Genomic DNA, 17011 nt, shown 5'->3' on the forward strand with positions numbered 1-17011 from the left:
GTCTTCTCTCCCTCCCCACCGCACCAGTTAGGTTAACTGAAAGAGCCCACAGGGCCAGGGTAGGCTCATCTCAAAATGTATATCTGATGAATGAATGATGCTCTGAAATGCGCATATTTATCCACACCCTACAGATGAGGGAAGGGAGACTTGGAAGGGGGAAGGTGATTTGCCCAGGGTCACACAGCTCTGTTAGGGTAGGACCCTGACAGCAGCACCCTGAATCACCTCCCAAAGGCATCCATCAGGGAAAGCTCTGTGTGGCTGGCCTCCCTCAGGCTAGCTAAGCCCCCAGCTCTAGCTTGGGATCAAAAGCAGACCTGCAGGAAGCCCTTCCCATCCCGACTTCCCCAGAAGTAGGACATGCTTTGACGTCAACATATCCACATTCCTGCCCTCCAGTCCCAGGGCGGGGGCACTGATTTCCTCCCTCCAGCCTGGGCATCACAAACAGGAAGCTGGGTCATGTGGGTGGGTTGGGGTGGAGCAGCAGCAGGAGGGGGGTGGGGCCCCATCCAGCCTTCATGCCCAGCCACTTCCTACCTGGCCTGGGGCCCCTGGGGAGGGCCAGGGGCTGGCAGTATAATGTGTCCCCAGGGACACACTGTTCCCAAGGCATTCACAAAGGGCCCTCGGTGACTTCCTCCCTGTGGGTGTCCTCTAGCGATTGCACTTGCATTGACTACGATTGATCTCACAGTTTCACGATAATGGCCACCAAGGGCTGAGCGCCTCCTGTGAGTTCTCTCCTTTAGTTCTCATAAACAATCCCCTTCTCTTCCTTCACCAGTTAAGGGAACTGAGCTACTGGCAAGTTCTATTGCTTGCCCCAAATCCCACAGCAGTGGGGAAGGGGCAGGGCAGGGATTGGACCCAGAGTGTCTGGCACACAGAGGCCTGGCAGCTGCAGTGCTGCGCGGGAGGGGGTGGGGGTGCAAATCTGAGCCTGTCTCTCCTGGGCTAACCCCTCTTCTGCGGCTCCCTTTTGCCCCAGGGACAAAAACCTGTGCTCTGAGTTTGGCATTCTACGTCCTCTATCTCCTGTTACCCTCACCTCCCCAGGCAGCCTTCCTGCTTTAAGTGTATTGAGCCACTGCTGATCCTGGAAACCATTATTTTTTTCATAATGACCACCTTTTACAGAGGAGGAATCTGATGGTCAGAGGGGACAGCCATCAGGGATTGGTATCAAATCCATAGAACCAATGGGGGACAGTAAGAATTCATACTTAGGTGTAGCTGGTCTAATGCCTTCCATGTCCAAGGGTCCCAAATGTTACGAGGCCTGTTCAGATGACAGCTTCCTGGGCCCAACCTGGGAGATGCAGGGAGGGACCTGGGAATCTGCATTGTCAGTGATCTCTCCCCATGAATTTGAGCATCTCTGCTTCCCAATGCTCTGCGGCCACCAAGGCTGTCTGATGGACTCCCAGTTGTCGCAGAAACTGTGAAGACTTCATCTGGGGGTGCTTTTCTAGCTAGGGGACCAAGCCACCCAAGGCTCTTATTAGCTGGGGACCACCTCCCAGGAACAGCCTGATTTCTCACTCCCCTTCTCCCTCAGGGTCCTGCAGGGACTACTTCAGCCTTCCCCAGGAGTAGGTGTGTTTCGCAGGCCCAAGGAGAGCTAGGTTGTGCTGTAGGATGACCTGGAGGGCTGTAGACACGGATGGCTGGCGCCGCCCTGAAGCTCTGATTTGGAAGTCTCCGGTGATGCAGCAGCTACTTCAGGGCCACACCTTGACAACCACAGGTGCAGAGGATGTGAGATGCCCGGAGGCCAGCCAGCAGGCAGGGGATGGGTGGGGTGGGGCGGGGTGGGGGTGGGGATCACCATTTTCTACCACGTACAGCTGTGCTTCAGTTTCTTCAATGACCCACACGGAAAACAAGAATACCTGTCTCAGAGTCGTGCTGAGGTTTGAACGGCACATGAGAGTAAGGGACTAGTATTCGCTTTTCTTCCCACTCAAAAGTCCTTTTCAGACTGGTTCCTTCCACAGTGTTTCTGAACAGAGGCATCTGTTTCTTTCCTGAGGCTCTTGGGCTCCAGTTCCCAGGGGCAGGGAGGATTTTTGCCATCTCTCTGATTTCTGTGGAAATTAAAGCACTAGTTCTGTGGGGCAGGTGCTGGTGGTTCAACATCACCCCATTTATTTGACAGATACTGGAGGTGGCTGAGCATCCTCTGGGCACACAGCTGGAAGACAGGGAGGGAATCAAACTGGGTCTCAGTCTCTAGCAGATCGCAGTGCTTCTCGGGGAGACCACCGCGCTCACCCCAAGGAGGAGACCCCAGGGTCCCGCCCCATCCCCTGCGCGCGTCTGCAGGGCGATTTTTCAGGTTACGGCGCCCTCTAGTGGTGAGTGAGGGACGCCTGGAGATGAGAGGCTGGAATAGGAGTTAACAGAGAGTGGGTGGAGGTGGGTGTCCCTCAGGGTTTTATTTATTTGTATTTATTTACTTTTATTTTTTTGTATATTTTTTATTGGAGTTCGATTTGCCAACGTATAGCATAACACCCAGTTCTCATCCCGCCAAGAGCCCCCCTCAGTGCCCGTCACTCAGTCCCCCCTTCCCCCCCCCTCCTTCCACTATCCCTTGTTGGTTTCCTTCCCAGAGTTAGGAGTTTCGGTTCTGTTATCCTCACTGATATTTCCCACTCATTTTCTCTCCTTTCCCCTATAATCTCTTACGCTATTTCTTATATTCCCCGTATGAGTGAAATCATACAATGTTTGTCCGTCTCCGGGCAGCCCCGGTGGCGCAGCGGTTTGGCGCCGCCTGCAGCCTGGGGTGTGATCCTGGAGTCCCGGGATCGAGTCCCGCATCGGGCTCCCTGCATGGAGCCTGCTTCTCCCTCTGCCTGTGTCTCTGCCTCTCTCTTCGCTCTCTCTGAATGAATAAATAAATAAATCTTAAAAAAAAAAAAGTTGTCCTTCTCCGACGGACTTACTTCACTCAGCATAATACCCTCCAGTTCCAACCACGTTGAAGCAAATGGTGGGTATTTGTCGTTTCTAATGGCTGAGTAATATTCCATTGTATACATAGACCACAGCTTCTTTATCCATCATCTTTCGATGGACACCGAGGCTCCTTCAAGTTTGGCTATTGTGGACATTGCTGCTATACACATCGGGGTGCAGGTGTCCCGGGGTTTCACTGCATCTGTATCTTTGGGGTGAATCCCCAGCAGTGCAATTGCTGGGTCGTAGGGCAGGTCTATTTTTAACTCTTTGAGGAACCTCCACACAGTTTTCCAGAGTGGCTGCACCAGTTCACATTCCCACCAACAGGGCAAGAGGGTTCCCCTTTCTCCGCATCCTCTCCCACATTTGTGGTTTCCTGCCTTGTTAATTTTCCCCATTCTCACTGGTGTGAGGTGGGATCTCATTGTGGTTTTGATGTGTATTTCCCTGATGGCAAGTGATGCGGAGCATTTTCTTTCTTTTTTTTTTTTTTTTATTCTTAGAGATGGAGAGAGAGAGACAGAGACACAGGCAGAGGGAGAAGCAGGCTCCATGCAGGGAGCCCGATGTGGGACTCGATCCCGGGACTCCAGGATCACATCCTGGGCTGCAGGCTGCGCCAAACCGCTGCGCCACCGGGGCTGCCCTGCGGAGCATTTTCTCTTGTGCTTGTTGGCCATGTGTATGTCTTCTTGCAAGATACATCTATGAAGGCAAGGGAAACAAAAGCAAAAATGAACTATTGGGACTTAATCAGGATAAAAAAGCTTCTGCAAAAAAAAAAAAAGCTTCTGCACAGCAAAAGAAACAGTCAACAAAACTAAAAGACAACCTACAGAATGGGAGAAGATATTTGCAAATGACCTATCAGATAAAGGGCTAGTTTCCAAGATCTATAAAGAACTTATTAAACTCAACAGCAAAGAAACAAATAATCCAATTATGAAATGGGCAAAGGACAGGAACAGAAATTTCACCATCAGGGTTTTAGGCAGGGAGCTCAGCAGGTGTAAAGGCCCAGAGTGGGGAGGAAACCCGGTGAGTGAGCTGGTGGGGCAGATGGGAGGGGGACGCTGATGGAAGAAAGTCTCTGGAGGGGGGTCACGCCCAACCTCACTGTGCCTTCTGAGCCTCACTGGGAAGTTTGCTTGTCTCCTTGGTGCCCCAGGCCATGTGAGTTTGAATTCTGTCCCTGTCTTATGCCAGCTGGGTGACCTCTGAGTTGCTAAAGCTCTTTGTGTCTCTGTTTCTTCACTAGGGCAATTGGGATGTTAAGCCAACTAGAGTTCCCCTCATGGGGCTCCTGTGAGCAATGAGTGTGCACAAGGAACACTCCTGCAACAGTGGGGGCCTTTGGAAGTGCCCAGTGAGTGCTGGTGGATGTTACTGCTGTTGTTCTGGATGTTGGAGGGTTCTGGGGCCAGGTGACAGGGTCAGAATCCCAGGGATAGGGAGACCCGGGAGTCTGGCCTCTGAGGAGGGTGGCTTGAAGGGACATGGAATCAGGGAGGGCAAGGAGGGGCTGCTGCAGCCCCCCTGAGGGGGAGTGATGGTCCTGTGGACTGAGGGGCTGATGGGGAGGAGAGGACACATCCCACATGCAATGAGGAGGTAAGATCAATGGGGCTTGGTTGATGGATTGCATATGGTGGGGTCATGGGCGTGAGGGAGAGTGTGAGTCCAACATGACTCCCAAGACCCAGAACTGCACAACTGGACAGAACATGAGATGAGGACCAGGGGGTTGTTATTCAATTGACTGGCATTAAGTAACTGCTTGATGGGGGGTGTGCTGGGGTATGCAGGGAGTCCAGGGCTAGTGTGTAGCTGTGGGGTGGTGGCCTGGAAGAGGTGTCTGGGAGAGAATGGCTGCGAGGCACAGTGCTCCAGGTGAGAGGATTCTGGATTACCTTCATTGAGCCTGTTACTAAAGCCAGGGTCAAGGGCGGCCACCTTGAGGGAGAGGATGCAGATGGGAAGGAAGCAAGGCCTAGTTCTGAGCACCAAGGAGAGCCTACCAGCAACAGCTGTTTAGGGAAGGGTGAGCTGGAAAAGACCCCCGGGGCTAGGGTTTCTGTACCTAACAGCACCTAGCCTAGGAAATGGCGTCTCTGTCTGCCAGGCCCGAACCTTCTTCCTCAAAGGGCCTGCTCAGCTCAATTCACCACTTGCTTGCTTGCTTGCTTTTTCTTTTTTAAGTTTTATTTATTTATTTGAGAAAGGGAGAGAGAGCACGAGCAGGGGGAGGGCAGCAGAGGCAGAGGGAGAAGCAGACTCCCTGCTGAGCAGGGAACCCAACACAGCCTCCATCCCAGGACCCTAGGATCCTGACCTGAGCCAAAATCAAGAATCAGACACTTAACTGACTGAGCCGCCCAGGCGCCCCTTCCCTGTTTCATTCATTCATTCATTCATTCATTCATTCATTCATTCATTTCCCTATTTCTTTTAAACGCCCCTCCCTTCCTGCCTCTCCTCCACCAGGAGGTCATTTCAGTAATACTTTCTACTCCTTTGCCTCCCTCCTCTTTCCATACCCCTCCTCTGTGTGGCCCAAACAGCCCACATAGTAAAGATCTCACCAAATGCCCCACACCCTCAGCTCCTCTCTATGCATCCTATTATCTGCTTATAAGACTTCCTCTTCATCTTTAGTTTTCTATGATGTTCCCTGGGTGAGTTTTTATTTGGATTTGTTTTGCTGGGAGGATGTTAGCATTTCTTATAATGGCGGCTTGAGGTCTTTCATAACGTTCATAAAATTTTAGCCACTATCTCTTTGAATGTTGCTTCCGCTTTTCTCATTATTCTCTCCTTTGAGAATAGATTTCATGTATGTGCTGTGGGCTGAATTGTGTTCCTCCCTCACAAATTCATATGTTGAAGTCCTAACTCCAAGTACCTTGGCATGGGGCTGTATTTGGAGAGAAAGCCTTTAGAGAAGAAACTAAGATAGAATGAGGTCCAGAAATGGAGATTCTGTCCTCCTGGAGCCCCCAGACAGGTTCCCAGGTAACTCTGGTGCAGAGGCAAGAGTGAGGATGGCACACAGTAGGTGCTCAGGAAATGGGTACTGGGCAAGTGGGAGGTGGCAGAGGGAGCATGCAGGGGGGAGTGCCAACAATCACCTTGAAAGGTCAAGTTAGAGCTGCACTTTAAGAGTTTGAGCAAAATAAATTCTAGAGGACTCTATTACCTAAATGTTTATTAAAACCATATAAATGAAAAAAAAAAAACATATAAATGTCCTAGAAGATAATGCAGGTCAATATTTACATCATGTTTGGGTTGAAAAGTTATTTTATTTTATTTTTTAAAGATTTTATTTATTTATTCATGAGAGACATGGAGAGAGAGGCAGAGACACAGGCAGAGGGAGAAGCAGGCTCCATGTAGGGAGCCCAACACGGGACTCAATCCTGGGTCTCCAGGATCAGGCCCTGGGCTGAAGGCAGCGCTAAACCGCTGAGCCACCCGGGCTGCCCGAAAAGTTATTTTAAAGATTCACTCCCAGGCAGCCCAGGTGGCTCAGCGGTTTAGCGTTTAGCGCTGCCTTCGGCCCCGGGCGTGATCCTGGGGACCCGGGATTGAGTCCCACGTAGGGCTCCTTGTATGGAGCCTGCTTCTCCCTCTGCCTGTGTCTCTGCCTCTCTCTCTCTGTGTGTCTCTCATGAATAAATAGATAAAATCTTAAAAAATAAATAAATATTCACCCCCAAGGCAAAAAAACAAAAGAAAAGATTAATAGTTTTGGCTACATGAATTGTAATTTTTTCTCTTTACAAATAAAACCCCTAAGCAAAATTGAAAGTCAAATAAGAGACTAGGAGGAAATATTTCCAATATATCTGGCCAAGAAAGGATTATTGTTTTTACTAGCATTCTTAACGATTTGGCAATAACACTTTGCCTAAAAATCAGCCAAGAACAAGGAAAGGCAATTCACAATAAGATAGGCAATACTCAAACAATAAAACGTAGCAATTGCCAATAATAATAAACGGTGATTACAACATCAAGGAGAGGCCATATATTTAAAGTATCCAATTAGTTGAGGATGAAAAATAAATGATACCCAGAGTTAGTGAGGTTATAGGAAAGTAGATAGCCCCATGTTGCTGGGGAAGCTGTAAATTGTTTCAGTGTTTTTGGAGAGCTATTTGGCAGCAGAGGTCTAATGTCTCAGGTCTTTGCATGTTTTTTGACCTAACACTTCCTCTTCAAGGAATTTCTCCTATGGCAATTCTGTAGAAATTGTGAGATGAGCAAAAAAGAACTTCAAGGACCTGCATAATAGGGCTGTTAATAACTGGAAAATTTTGCATACAAATAAAATGTTTATTAATAAGGAAATGATGAATACATTATGGACCATCCAATCAATGGAATACTGTGCAATTCTTAGAATTATTATTTTAAGATTTTATTTATTCATGAGAGACAGAGACAGAGACAGAGAGAGAGAGAAAGAGGCAGAGACATAGGCAGAGGGAGAAGCAGGCTCCTTGTTCATGCAGGGAGCCTGATGTGGGACTCAATCCTGGGACCCGGGATCATGCCCTGGGCTGAAGGCAGGCGCTAAACCTCTGAGCCACGCAGGTGTCCCCAATTCTTAGAATTAATGATTAAAAAATATACGGTAGCAATTCAGAAACTACTAATACATGGTAGGAGCCCTGGGGGGGGGGGGGTGGGCAGTTGCCCTAGCAGCCACTGCTCAGCTGAAGAAGCCTCAGGGCCAGAGGAGTAGAGCAGGGTGAGAGGCCACCTCCCTGGGAGACCCTCAGGGTGATCCCGCCACACTTCCCAGCCCTCTGGGCCTTCTGTCTTTTTCCAGACTTTCACTCAGGCTTGTAACACCTGTACAACCCCTCAGCTGGCCCAATCCTGTCCATCCCCCTTCTCTCTCCTTCCCTTCCTGCCCTCTTTCTTACACAACACGCACTCCTGCATCCCCTAACACACTCAGATACCACACTCACACCCTCTCTCTTACACATCCCCACTGACATGTACCCACAGACACATTCACACACTTATCACTCCCAGAAACTCACACCCATGCACCCACAAACACACTCACACATATACATAGATATACTCAGCCACCATATATTCATATGCACACACACTTTTACACCCACACTCAACACATCCTTACACCACCCATACACACATACACACACATCACTCCCACCCATACATTCGCACATTCGCCCACATATTTGCGCATGCTCACACTAACACATTGTCACACATGTTCCTGCACTCACACTTGACACAGTCACTCACACTCATGCACCTCCATACCCTTCTCTCCAAGATTAGATCCTGCTGTCCTGAGCAGTCCCCTCCTCTCCTATCTGGACTGGAGCTGGGCTACCCCTGAGGGCAGGCTCCCTTTAGGTATTTGAGGTGGTGGACATTTCCACACTCACGTTGGGGGGCTGGGGGCTGAGGACGGATCTGCAGACCCCCAGCTCCCTCTCCTTGAGATTCTGTCTTCTGGCTACACCGCCCTCTCTTCCACCTCGTGGCTGCCATCCACCACCCCACCGGACACCGGACACCGGACTAAATCACAGAAGACTGGAGCTCATGTGGGGGGACTTGGATGCTCACGGGAGTGGTCCACCCAGGTCCTGAGCTTCATCCCCTTCTACCTCCAGTGACCTTCTCTCCCACTGCCCTCCAGGGACCCTGTCATCATTAGAAACTGCTGCCCTGCAATCCTCCGTGGTTCTCTAGGTTTCCTGTCCCATTCTGAGAACACAGCTTCCCCCCAGCTGTCTTTTCTCAAGCCCCCTACTTCTCCCTTACTCGCAGCTGATGATCGGCTCATTCTTCATGGAGTAATAGAGGTTCTCCAGGGGCCAAGCTCACATTCCCACCACTAAACCTACCACCTTCCCACGTGGTAGACCCCTCCTCCCTCCTGCCACACAGCAGATGTTGTCCTCTCACCACAGCCACCCAGCCCCTCTGGCTTTCTCAAGAAGCCTTGCTCACTTGATTATCCCTTTCTTCAAAATCATTGATACCTTCCTTTTTAGCTGATCTCCCTACAGCACAGTCCACAAACTATGACCCATGGGCCAAATCTGGCCTGCCAGCACCCTGAGTGCCAACCACCTCCATCTGTGGCCTGGACCACTGTGATGGCCCAGCACGTCTGTGTGCTTGGCCTCTCCCCAGCCCCAGGTCACTGTCCACAGCTTCCCCAGAGCTGGATTGAGCACCTACTGTGTGCCAGGTGCCGGGGGTAAAATGAGTAAGATAGACTTGTTTCTGCTTCCATCCAGCTTCTGATAGGGTGAGAGAAAGTAAGCCGACAAAATGTGATGATGCTACGAAGAAAACGGGGTGCTGGAACAGATATCTGCATGGTGCGGTCAGGAAGGGTATTTCTGAGTACGTGACATTTAAGCTGAGGCTTGATGTGGCGAGGCCTTGGCGGGCCCTGGTGAAGAGCTCTGGGCCTGATGGCAGAATCTTTGAAGGATTTTAAGCAGAGGAATTACGTAATTGGGTTTACGTTTTGAGAAACTCCCTGCAGCCTCTATGTGGACAATGGACAAGGTGGGGTGAGGTCAGGAGGAGGTGGGAAGCCCTGACCGGCCAGGCCGTGTGCACAGCTCTCAGCCAGAGCAGTGACGCCAGCTGGCAGGATCCACAGGGACGGGGGTGGGGTGGGATGTGTCCCCTGAGGAAAACTGAGGTGCTGTTTCCAAAAGGAGGGGAATGAAGCCTGGGCGGGGAAAAAAATGGGTGTCCACGTCAGGGACCAGAGTGGAAGGTATTAAAGGGAATATCATGGAGGTGAAGAGTACAAGGAAGGAAAGGGCCATCTACACCTGGGACATGTGGAGGCTCAATGAAAATTATTGAATGAAGAGCTAACAGGTGTAAAATATGGAGGGCCGTGCACTCCAGAAGGGGAGATCTCTCTTCTCTGCTGCTGATTCAGAAGATGGAAGAAGAATTAGCGATGTTCTAGGGTGGTTTCTCGAAACTGTTCAAGCTTAGGAGACTGTGGTCCACACGGTGCAGGCTAAGAGAAGCCAAGTTCAGCAGCTATCAGAAAGAACTCCTTCTTGGACACCTTCCCACGGTCTGTCTTCCTCACCTACCGGGTTCTCCATTTGTTCAAGTGGAGAGACATCTGGGGGTGCCTGCTAAGAGCTGGGCACTGCTCTGAGCACCAGAGATACAAGAGTAAACTAGATTTCCTCCCTGCCCCCGAAGAGCTAATGGTTTACCTACCGAAGGAGACAGAAAAGTAAGCAAGTTAGTTCAGATTAACCCAGCCTGGTGGTGTGGGCGTGAAGGGTGGGGTCTTCCAGGGAAGGCTTTCTGGAGGAGGTCATGTGGAAACTATGAGGTCTGAATGGAAAGCAAGTGAGTAGGTGTGACCCAGGCAAAATGTGTGAGTGCATGCACTTGGAGTGGGGGCAGAGAGGGAAGCATGTGCACAAGGGGTATGAATCTCAATCCATAAACCCAGGCATGCATGCAATGGGCTTATTTTCCTCACAACTTCATTTCTACCTTGAGACCCCATTCCACTGGGATTCCCTCCCTTTTCCCCAAGGCCATGGCCAAGTTCCAGGGGCTGTATCATGCCAGGATGTTGATGGGGAGTGGGCATAAAACTCAAGAGCCAATCGTCCGTTCCATCCGTATGGTGATCCAGATGGATCCTAGAGCATCACTTACGTGCTGAGCTCTTGCACACGATTGATTTGCTTTCTCCTGTGGCATCTTTCCTGTGATTGTTGAGGGGAGGGGAGATCCCAGGTATGAGAGGGAAGTGCCAGGGGTCAAGGAGACTCAGCTAATATTTAAAAAGTAAGAGCCTTCCACTTTCATAAAGTTGGCTTACTCTGGCTAGGGCATGGCAAAGTGCAAGGTCAGGGTGATAGGGGTGGGAACTGTAGGGGAGCAAGAGAGGGGCAGAGTTGGGGTGGGCCACACATCTTCTCTTTCGTCCATGAAGGAGGGGGTAGCCTGAGCCTGACAGAGTCACTGTTCTTTCCAGCAGCAGTGGGTGGGCTCTTGAAGGCCATCTGGGGGTCTCACAATTTCACTCTTCCCGGGTCCTGCAGTGAGAGGTCTTCTAGGGAGTTGGGGGCTATCTCATACCTGTTGTGTTACCATAGAAACCAAGGGTAACAGCTAAGTGCCAATCACTTTACTGGGGTCACAGAGATACCAGAGCCCACTTCTCAGCCCCCAGCCAGGACACAACTCCTTTTTCCCTTGCAAACAAATGGGGAATGATAAACAGCCCTTAGAGACTCATTGTCCTGATTTAATCTGATTTAACTGCTTAGCATTAGCTGGGCAATTTTGCAATTTATTAGGAAAACCACAGCTCCTGGGAGAGGCTTAACAGGTGAATCAGGGCTTACGTGTTTTTCTATTTTATACAAAGGAAGAAGGGGAAAAAACAAGGACTATTTAAAAAATAAATATTGAGGGCAGCCCCAGTGGCCCAGTGGTTTAGCGCCACCTGCAGCCCAGGGCGTGATCCTGGAGACCCGGGATCGAGTCCCAGTCGGGCTCCCTGCATGGAGCCTGCTTCTGTCTCTGCCTCTCTCTCTGTGTGTGTGTCTCTCATGAATAAATAAATAAAATCTTTTAAAAAATAAAATAAATATTGAAAGGCTGTCCTCAAGGTGCAGTATACGTCTTCTCCAAACCAGCTCCTTCTTATACTTTTTTGGTTGCTGTTATTGGCCTGATGAGTCACCCACACTGGTACGAAGCTGTTCCATCTACTAGAAAACCTTTCTTCCTCTTCTCCACCTGGAGACCATCTGTTCCCCCTTCAAGATGCTCCTCAGGACTTGCCTCCTCCCAGAAGCCTTCCTTTCACCCTCTCAGGGTAGAGCAGGGCTCCCACATCCTCCTGGACTTATCCTGACCCCTCTGCTCTAACATCTGCATCCGGTTCTGTTCCGCCCCCTAGTGGCGAATTTGGTGAGGCCGAATGCGTGCTGTTAGATTAACTTGCTCCGGGGCTGGGCTCCCCTCCGCCAACTCTCTCTCTAGAAGGCCACCTCGCCTTGCCAGATCTCTTTTCCCACTGTCCAGACCCTTCTTGCATTAAACCATGATAATGACATTTCTATGACTCATATGTTGAAACCCTGATCGCTCAGTGTGACTGCTTTTCGAGATGGAGCTTTTGGGGAAGTAAGAAGGGTTAAGTGAGGTGGTAAGGATGGGCTTGTCCAGTAGCACTGGTGTACTCATAGGGAGAGGAAGAGACACCAGAGATCTCTTGCTCTACATGTGCACAGAGGAAAAGCATGCCAGGACGTGATGACAAGGCAGGAGGAAAGTCACCCACACACCAACCACCCTGCCAGCACCCTAACCTTGGATTTCCAGCCTCTGGAACTGTGAGAAAAATACATTTATGTTGTTTAAACCGCCCAGTCTGTGGTATTCTGTTATGGCAGCCCCAGAAAACCTGGACACAAGTATAGGGGAGGCACCCCCTCCCAGTGGCCAAAGAGGCAGTTTTAGCAGCACTACCCTCATCTATAATTGAGGATTTTTTTTTCTTTCCAATTTAAAGAGCTGTGGTAGGGCAGCCCGGGTGGCTCAGCAGTTTAGCGCCTGCCTTCGGCCCAGGTTGTGATCCTGGGGACCCGGGATCGAGTCCCGCATCAGGCTCACTGCATGGAGCCTGCTTCTCCCTCTGCCTGTGTCTCTGCCTCTCTCTCTCTCTGTGTCTCTCATGAATAAATAAAACGTTGTGTTTTTTTTAAAAAATAAAAAGCTGTGGTAAAATACATATAACATAAAATTTACCATCTGAACCATTTAAAAAATATTTTATTTGTTTATTGGAGAGAGAGAGCAAGAGTGAGCAGAGGGAAGGGGAGAGGGAGAGAGAGAATCTCAAGCCGATTCCACACTGAACACAGAGCCTGATGCAGGGCTCGATCCCATGATATCAAAATCATGACCTGAGCTGAAAGCAGAGTCAGCTGCTTAACTGACTGAGCTACCTGGTGCCCCCACATCTTAACCATTTATAAACATACATTTCAGTGGCATTAAGTGCATCTTCATTGTGTAGCCGTCACTATCATCTATCTCCAGAACATCTTCCCAGACAGAAACTGTGCCCGTCACCCATTAACTTTCCACCACCCTCCCTCAGTCCCTGGTCGCCTCTCTTCTGCTATCTCTATGAACTTGACTACTCTAGAGACCGCATGTAAGTAAAATCATGCAGTGTTTGACTTTTTGTGACTGGCTCATCTCACTCAGCGTTATGTCTTCATTTTCTTTTTATTGCATTTTCTCACTCAGCGTTATGTCTTCATTTTCTTTTTATTGCATTTTTCCCTACTTGTTTAATTTTAATATGCCTGACACAGGGTTGTGTGTGTGTGTGGCGGGGGGGGGGGGGGGGGGGGGGGGGTTAGACCGAGCCAGTCAGATGAGTGGCCTGAGTGGGGCCTAGAGTTAGGGGCCAGGTAGCAACCTCCTGGTTGCAGGGTCTAGGGGAAGGAAGCCGTCCTGGTTCCAGCCCCAGTCCTTCCCCACCGCAGCTTCAGCCTGACCCCAGACTCTGAGGTAACCTCGGCCCCCGCAGTGTCACCCTAACTTGTCGTCCTCAAGCTTACCTGGATCTGCAAGGCCATTCGCAGGAGCTGGGGTTCCCAGGTCATCTGGTGGCATCATCTCGAGGATTTGCTAAGGGTCGGGTGGGGGCAATAGATTCATCCAGCACACAGACCTTGACTGCCTGTCCAGCAGTTTCTTCCTGCTCACGTCTTTGTGCACTCTCCCAGGACCACAAGAGGGCGACAGTGCTCCATCTTCTGTGAAGAAACTGCCAGACCCTCCAGAGAAGGAGCCCAGAAAGCCCTCTTCTCTTGACCTCTGGACTTGTAGGTTCATTGCCTGGAAGATGAGAATAGGGGAAAGCTCGTTGTTCCAAGGGGATGGGACCCTGCCAGGGCCAACCTGCTTCCTGACCCCCTGCCCAAGCTACTCCATTGCTCTGTGTCCTATCTGGAGCTTGGGAAGCCTGGCCTGTGGGAGGAAACCCACCTAGGAGCCAACTAGCCAGCAGAGTCCCAGGATCCTCTTGGAGGAAGAGAGGCTGGTTGTAGCAGAAGGAAAGTGTCTCCTGGGGACCTCTTTCCGGGCCCTGGGCTGCTCTTCCAGCATGCTGCCTGGCATCCTCTGCACTGGAGCAGCTCCCTTCTGCAGAGCGTGCTTGGGCCGGTCTCTGCTCGCTGTCTGCTATCCACCCTCCAAGGCCCAGCTCTTGTGTGACTTGCTCAGGGAAACTTCACCCAGTAGTCTGGCCTTTGTTAACAAAGGCCAACTGAAACAACTCCAGCTGAAACCCCTTCCTGGCCCATCACCCTGCCTATCCCTCCCCCTCCTCACCCCCCCACCCTGCTCAAGGGTGGAAAGACAGGAAGTCTGGGCTGGGAGGGATGGCCCTGAAGTCAAATCTAGACAGCCCTTAGGACTGCCTGGAACTACCTCTCAGAGGGGGCAGAGGCTGAAGGGAGACTAGAATTGCTCAGAGCAATGCAGAGGGTTCTGGTTTTTTTGAAGGTGGGGGGTGGTACCAGAAGGGAGAAAGCACTAGCTGGCAAGGGAGACCAAGGTGACTGGGGAAGGCCAGAGACATCTTACTGGGAAATTTCTTCCATTTTTTGTCCTGTGGTGGCAATGCGTATCTTTTACCTCCATGTCCCCCCCTCCATGCCTCCATAGTGGGACAGATCTCCCCGGGGGACCTGGAGGTGGGCATGGCCCGTGTGAGGCTGTGAGCATGGCCAGGCTGCAGGCAGCTCCCTGCTCAGTTTAGCAGGAGGAAGGCCTGGCCCTTCCCACGCCCCTCCTGGAATGTAAGGGCTGCTCCTGGGAGTTGAGCAGAAGTGTGACTTTCCCTCTGGAGTCTGAGGTCAGTCAGCCTCCCAGGCCTGGTCCAGCATTCTTGATGGGAAGCCAAAACAAGCAAGGGGCGAGGGGCCAGGGCAGACTCAGAGGCCTGGCCAGCCCCCACCATCTGATGGCCCCTTACTTTCATTCTTTGTAGGAAGGAGGTGTGCTGATGCCAGAAATTGAACCCGGGAGGAGGGGGACATAAACAAGGTTCTACTATTTGGTAGATCCTGTGCTGATCACCTGTAGATGCTGCTAACGATGTCACGAAGGGGCCAACTCCGGATGCAGTATAGGGCCTGAAGGAAGGAGGCCCAGGAGGCTCTGGAGGACAGAGGGTCAGGGTGGGGGAGTTGTGGAACCAAGTAGCGAAGTGATAGAGCACAGCCTATGATACTGGGGAAAAGAATAACCATGAAGACTGAGCATCTCCTACATGCCAGCCACCTCCTGACTCGGATGGTTCATCTTGACACAATCCGCAAGGGGGCTGAGACCTCAAATATCCCCAAACTGAGCTTGTCCAAGATCCCACAGCAGAGGCAGGCCTGCCCCCAGGCTCTAGGTCTCCTGTGAGCTCTCATCACCCCCTCACCTCCTACCCCCCTACTCCTCCCCACCAGGCACCAACACCAGGGAAACAGCTGCTCCAAGTTGAGCTGCCAGGATGCAGCCTCCCCTGGGCAAAGGTCCCCATGTGACATTTTCTTTCTGCCACAATCAGCCTCCCTTCCTTCTGATCCGGGCTTGAGGGGATGGTCCTACAAGCCCCACCTGATAGAGGCAGGGGGGTGAGGCACAGAGAAAGGGGCTTTCCGTTGCACAACTCTAGAGGCTAGAGCCCTGCCAGCTTCAGGATGAATGGCAACCCTGGGGGCCCCTGCCTGTTGGGGCAAAGTATGGGTGTGACCTCCGGTCAGCCCTGCAGACTCCTAAACAGGCCCTCTGCACCTGGGCAGCTGGGTGGAGGAGGAGAGGGCTGTCGGGCAGGAAGATCACCCCTGGCCAGGCCAGGAGGGGAGGGGGGCTGAGGAAAGCAGACCGGGCTGCCCCAGGCACTCTTTCAATGCCGCTGCCCCTGGGCTTCTAGAAGCTTCCCTTGGGTGTACTTAACAGCCAAGGTCGGGGCTCTGTTCCCATTGTGGATGCCTGGAATATTCATGTTTTCCACATCCCTGTGTGGGATCCAGAACCAGCTTCCAAGAGCCAGGAGAATTGAGCCTGGAGGGAGAGGGGAAGATTCTCTGGCCCTGGAACTGGACTGGTGGCTGTTGTGTATGTCCCTGACTGGGTGGCTTTCTCCCTTTGTCCTTCTAGGTGCACAGCCTCCTTCCCTCCCCTCATCTCCCCACCGTTCTTCTCTTTTCTCCTCCCCCTCCTCTTGTTCCTCCCCTCCAGCCCCCTTCAGACAGCTTACCCACAGACAAACTGCCATGCTGTGGAAAGAGACCTGGTTCAGATTACCTCTCCACAGTTCACAGCTGTATGATTTGAGGCAGGTTGTTGCTCTCTCTGAGCCTCTCTTCCCTTGTCTGTAAAATGCGATTATAATATCTATCTGATGGGCTGTTTGTGGGGTCAGTGATTATCACAAGTGCATATGTTCTGGGACCATTTGCCCTTGAAAACTACTGAGTCTAGATCCTGGGAATTACATACAAAAAGAAAGACAAAAAATCCTTTTGTCTTTGAGAGGCTTATGTACATTAAGTATAAAGTTACTTCATCTGAGTCTTGATTTTCCGTCTTATAAAATGGGTGTTAATTTTTTTAAGATTTTATTTACTTATTCAATGGAGAGAGGGAGAGCACAAGCAGGGGAAGTGGCAGACAGAGAGAAAAGTAGACTTCCCTCTGAGCAGGGAGCCTGACTCAGGGCTCAATCCTAGGACCCCGGGATCATGAACTAAACTGAAGGCAGATGCTTAACGACTGAGCCACCCAGGTGCCCCTCCTTCATGTAAAATGGAAGTAATGATGGGACCTACTTCAGAGAGCTAGAGTGAGGAGTCAGAGATGTCATGGACAATCTTAGCACATAGTAGGTGTTCATTAGATGATTTTTATTATTCTTGTTTGTCCTGCAGGAACCTAGGGAATAAAGGACAGA

At 51.0% G+C, this 17011-nt stretch overlaps 2 long non-coding RNA genes across 2 annotated transcripts in view; one reads left to right on the forward strand and one right to left on the reverse strand.

The window, feature by feature from the left end:
• LOC112926143 (uncharacterized) overlaps window positions 1-14308 on the reverse strand; it is a 34640-nt gene extending 20332 nt beyond the window's left edge. Inside the window, exons 1-2 of the long non-coding RNA XR_012001175.1 lie at window positions 14050-14308; window positions 13620-13899 (exon numbers count right to left, since the gene is read on the reverse strand). This is a non-coding gene — a long non-coding RNA (uncharacterized lncRNA). The remainder of the gene's footprint in view (window positions 1-13619; window positions 13900-14049) is intronic.
• LOC140598644 (uncharacterized) overlaps window positions 1-17011 on the forward strand; it is a 35442-nt gene that overhangs the window by 17805 nt on the left and 626 nt on the right. The window lies entirely within an intron of this gene.

The sequence above is a fragment of the Vulpes vulpes genome, chromosome 4 (assembly GCF_048418805.1).
Source record: "Vulpes vulpes isolate BD-2025 chromosome 4, VulVul3, whole genome shotgun sequence".
Taxonomy (NCBI): domain Eukaryota; kingdom Metazoa; phylum Chordata; class Mammalia; order Carnivora; family Canidae; genus Vulpes; species Vulpes vulpes.